Source organism: Fopius arisanus, unplaced genomic scaffold, assembly GCF_000806365.1.
Source record: "Fopius arisanus strain USDA-PBARC FA_bdor unplaced genomic scaffold, ASM80636v1 scaffold00384, whole genome shotgun sequence".
Lineage (NCBI taxonomy): Eukaryota > Metazoa > Arthropoda > Insecta > Hymenoptera > Braconidae > Fopius > Fopius arisanus.
The window spans coordinates 1-5,797 of record NW_011888123.1 but is presented as its reverse complement, the minus strand read 5'-3'; positions in this window follow the sequence as shown (position 1 = coordinate 5,797).

Sequence of the window (5,797 nt, the reverse complement as noted above, 5' to 3'; positions counted from 1 at the left end):
AAATCCCCCCGAGTAATTATTGGGACCCCCCCTCCCTCTTATTATTTCAGGTCACCCTTAAATTATTCAGATTACTGGATTTTTGCCCCTAATTTGATTTTCCCGGATATATCGTGCCTTCTCCGAGAATTAATATATTTTAAATTCCCGGCCAAGGTCACAGAGTATTCATCGGAAATCTTTTCAAAGCGGCCCATTCAGAGAGAAGGAAGGGGTTGGAAATAACACGAGCCGAATACGCATTTAAATTTGTTCTTCTGCTTCCATTCAGTGAAAAGTTTCTCGAAAAATTACAGTTTCCATAATAAACTACTTCACTCATATTCTACTAATGTAAATCTCTATTAAATCAGTTATTTCCAATTTCGGATGAGAGAAATTTGCGATAAAACTTGGGAGAGGGGAAAACATCGTCATGCTTCAGGGAAGAGCAGTGGGGCAACACCGTCCTCTCTGTGTTATTTTTGCTTCCAAATAGAAGCTTTATAATTGGTTTTTTTCGATTTACGAATTTTCGGTGAAGATGGTTCGAAATGTCATAAAAAGTGCCGAAATTTCTTTTTTATGTCTGTATATGTGTACGTATATAAACCTATTCAATTAGATTGAAAAAAGACTGTTTCACCCCGAACAAAATATTTTGTTTTTGATTTTCACTGAAGTTGCTTAAGGGTATCATAGCTTGACTAATTATTGAAATTAAACTTGAAACTTAATGTGGCTTTATGCCGTATGGCAGCAAAGTTCGGGATTATCAATGAACGCAATCGGACCATTAGTTACGGAAATATTCAACTTCGTATGTGCAAATTTTTTTCTTCATATGTCAAAATCTGCTGGTCCGTTTTCAATTTTTTGTTAATTTTCGACTTAATCTCATCTATCTAGATTGAATAGGAAACGCATATCATCTTATTGAAAAGTTCAGAGATATTTTCAAAGATCTTTATATATTCATGGTCGAAATTCAAGTTTACGCATTATAATATGGACAAAAAATAAGCAAATTTTTCAAAACTCTCAAACGTTTTCAGATTATACTCAGGAATGTCAAGAAAACATTCGTATATCAAATTTTAGGCCGATATATTTGATTATTATTGAGATAGAGCAATTCCCGTAAGAGTCTTGTAAAATAGTACATTAGAGTACAAGGGCTGAAATTTCGTTTTCAACGAATGTGAAGTTTACAGGCGGAGCGGAAAGCGACGTTTGTCCTCACATTTGTTTAAAACACAAGTTATTACCGAGTGCTTTATACTACTTACGTCAAGTTGTGCAAAAGTCTAGTTTTGAGCAGGCTGCACAAAACGCAGCGTGTAATGTACTCGACTTATTGCACCGCGCGACATTAAAAAATAATCTTTTACCATTCGTGTCCTCAGTATGATCCCTGTCACATCCGTATAACCTGACGATTTATTCATTTGAAATCAGTATGTTTAAATGTAATTATAAGTATTATATTAGAAAATTAAATAAATTTCACAGATAGATTAGCATCCAATCAGAGATGGATATTTGTGAAATTAAAAAAAAGAGATATATCTCTTTCCCCTCGCTCCTTTCCCCCAAAATTGTCACGTTGGGCCCTACGTCACAGGGACACCATTAACAGAACACGTGGGACTTAGAGGTCAAGAAGTGTGGGGGTAAAGGCCAGCCCCTGAAGATAGACGACTACTGTGATTGGCTCCCTACCATTTTTAAGCGTTGTAGTTTTAATTTTAAGTTAGCGTAAGAGTAGCAGCAAGAGAACTCAACAAAAATGTAAGACCACTTGTGTCTCAGAGTTTAAGAAGGAAACACTCCTTCCAATTTAACGTGTTCAGTTTATAATTAAAAAGTGCAAATCATATTTAAATACTCGAGTTGGAGTTATTTCTCTTTTTAAACCTTCCCGCTTCCAGCGAGCAGAGTGCTTTAGCACTCCACGGGCAACTTACCCGCCCTCTTCGACCACATTGGAAAACGTCGTATAACATTGGTCTATAGATCTATACATCTATAGATATATGAATATTTGAATATGAATTTATATACTTAAATATTTATTTATTTTTTCAGTGGCGAAACCATTTGAAGAATTTCGAATCTATATATATATACATATTACGTGATGAACGCATATGCAATTTGCTTCAAATTTTGAGGACATATGCCCAAGGAATGTAATAATAATAGTATATTTCGTAATAGTATATCGCGTGATTCTGGGCACCTGTGACATGAAATATAAGATGGGCAATTCCAGCTCAACTGAGGAAATCGTGCGACCTTATATTTTTCAATTGTTTAAACATTGACAGAGCATATGGGCCTCTTCAAAACAAGCATTTTGCTTTTTGATTTTTTTCTCTAGCTATTATGGTTCATGAATTATAGCCATTTGAAATTTGAAATTTTTGACGAATTCGATGTTTTTCAAAAAATCATATCTTTTGAATAAAACAATTTTTTTTGAACAACTCAGTAGTGAAAATCATTCATCATAAAGTATACTTTCTGAATAATTTATGCAAAAAAATTTCAAATTGAATTTCAAATTTCAATTCATAATTTTCTCGAGTATGCCTTTTTTGCCTGAAAAAAATAGATTATATACTAGCATCTATAACGAAAATTTTGAGCCTTTGGGCATCATGGGCCAACGTAAACTTACCATGATTCTACATTAATGAAAATTTTCAACGGTCGAATTAAGGGATAAAATGTTATTTTTTCCAATGTTATTAGTCAGTTTCCATTTGTATTTTGTTGCTCACAATTTTCGTGCACTGAAACCGTTCCATATTGAATATCGAGAGTCCCTGAAGGAATAGCTCTTGAAAAAACAGATCCAGAAAGAATAGCCCAGAAAAAATTGACCACGAAAAAATAGCCCATGAAGAATAAGCCCATGGAAAAAATAGCCAATGGAAGAAATACTCAGAGGAAAAATTACTAGACCTAGAAAATTACAAAAAATATTGTTTTAAAACAAATAAATAAAATGAATGAATAGTCGCAAACACATATGTGATTGCGAGTGCTAAATATTGAATTGAATAAATTTGTTCAAAACAACTCATTGAAATTTTGGAGTTCAATTGTAACTTTACTTGTTTGCAAGAATTCAAATTTGAAATAAGTATTCGTTAAAATGTGCCTGAGGATGTTTTCAATTTAGAAATATATTTTTCAACTTCTGAAAAGTCACAAAAAAATAATATAATAAAATTAAATAATTCATTTTTCTGTTTAGATTTTATATAACTACGTCATTAATACTATATTTATTTGTTTTTACACGGAGAGAAAAATACCGGAAAAATTACGGAACTTTCGCGTATTCGTGGGGTGACCTTGCTTTTCGGGAAAAAGTACTGGAGATACCGTAAAATTGTCCTGAAAGTTTCGTAAAAATTCCTGCTCGCTACGAAAATTTTTACGGAACTTACAGTATTTTTTCCCGAAAACCAAGGTCACCCCACGAATACGAGAAAGTTCCGTAATTTTCCCGGTATTTTTCTTTCGGTGTACACATATTTAATGAAAACAACCGTTTTTGGTCGCAAACAAATCGGTTCACTATATTTTATTAAATTTTTCTCTTAGTGCATCTCTTTAAGATTTCAAGTTATTGAAAAAACTAAAGATAAAATAGAAATGATCAATCGGTTGAATCGGTTGATCGGAAAAGTATGAGGGGCTCATCTATCCTTTCCATAGGCTATTTTTTCCATGGTCTATTTTTTCGTGATTTGATTTTTCTATGGGCTATTTCTTCGAAATCGATTATTTCTGGGCTATTTCCTCCGGATTTATTTTTTCGTGGGCTATTTCTTCTGCCTCCTGTACACTCTGCGTACTGTATTACCGATAGTAATGAATTACTAATCTTCGATATTCACTATCGAAAGGTTTTATTGCACGAAAATTGAGAACAACAAAATACAAATGAAGACTGTACAACATTGAATAACATTGGAAGAAATAAAATTTTATCCCTTCATTCAACCGTTGAAAATTTTCATTAATTTAGAATCATGGTAAGTTTACGTTGGTCCATGACGCCCAACGGTATACCATCTATAACGAAAATTTTGTATACAAAATTTTCGTTATAGATGCTAGTATATACTCAAAGATATGATTTTTTGAAAAGAATCGAATTCGCAAGAAATTACAAATTTCAAACGGCTATAACTCATGAACCATAATTGCTAGAACAAAAAATCAAAATGCAAAATGCTTGTTTTGAAGAGCCCTATATGCTCTGTGAATTTCTGAATAAAAAAAGATTTCCTCAATTGAGCTGGAATTGCCCATATATTATGCAACTTCAAAAATGTTTAAGTTATTCATTCCCTGCTTCTATGCGCGATCTCCGAATCTATTTTCAAGTATTGCATTTGGTTATTATTTGGTTATTTGGTTACTTAGGGAGAAGATATTTTTTTATAGAGAAATAATTTAGTAATGTCACTAATAACAGTTTCATGTCACCATCATAGATAATTCTACAGAGAAACACACACTCCACATGCGGATTTTTTCCATTCTTTTGTCCATCCTAATCCTAACCAATAACATTGTATTGCACCATTCGACGTTATATGGGATAATCTTGAATAGTCGCGGTATTTAACGGACGACTTGTAATAATTGTATTGGTAATTTTCAATATTGCCTGTATAGAAAACAAAAAACGAAAAGTCCAATCAATCCCTCATGTAGCTTTGAAAAAATTGAAATGAAAAAAAAATCTCATGTAGTCTGACATATTGAATTCTTAATGCTGAATTATGTCTCATGGTGCAATTCAATTGGCCAGAATTGAGATAGAATTGACGCTGGAGTGCAGTCAAGAGGGAGAAGAGGGGAGAACAGCAGCATATGAGCAGGCCGTAAAAATGGCCCACTGAAAAACGAACGCCGCTACAAAATGGCAGGATTTGAAGAAGTGCTTAGTTGGAGCTAACAAAATAGTTTTCTATAAATACACGGATGGAACTCCAAAAAGTCGTCGAATATTGATATGATACACGTTGTACAATAAAAATCTATTAATTTACATTACGTGAGCAGATCATTAAATAATGCAATTCGTGATTATAGTTGAGCCGCAAATTTTCGCTTCCGTATAAGCTGCCAAACAAACACATTTAAAAAATCGAATTTGTTCGAGGGGGAATTTCCAAGAGATAAAATAATCAGAATAATTTCTTTGTAATACTACCCTCTTTCGCCCTTCTTTCACACTTTCTTTTAGAAAAGAAATATGTCTTTTCCCGTAAATATATGGTTTAATCGCAAAACCAACTTTCCGGCTGTCTTTTCCACCTTCTCTTCCTACTGAAAATTATGAGGTTAGTATGGTCCAAACCTACATCTATACTTGATTGAAATACGTCCAGGATTGATTCAAGTGTATCATCGATTAATAAGATGAGAATTTTCGAAAAAGAAATGAACTTTTAGTGCCATGAATTGTCAATCTTGTGGAAAGATTTATTGAAGAATCAGGTCAGATGCTAACGAAAACAAGTTCCTTACAAATTTTCAACAAGAACGGACACGTTTAATCGCCGTTTTTTTTAAATCAGTGTACGGTAGAAGTGTATCGTTTAATTCCCACCTCGTCAAGATTTTCCATTCTCTTGGATATCTGTTTTCACCCGGCTTCACAACGTACGTTTTGCTGGTGGAAAAAAATGTAAACAACGGGTAGCTGAATGAGGGCCATAAAAGAATCGATTCTGGGGAAAACTGAATGATTAGAGTAGAGAAAGGTGTTCTCCATAACGCTCTACCC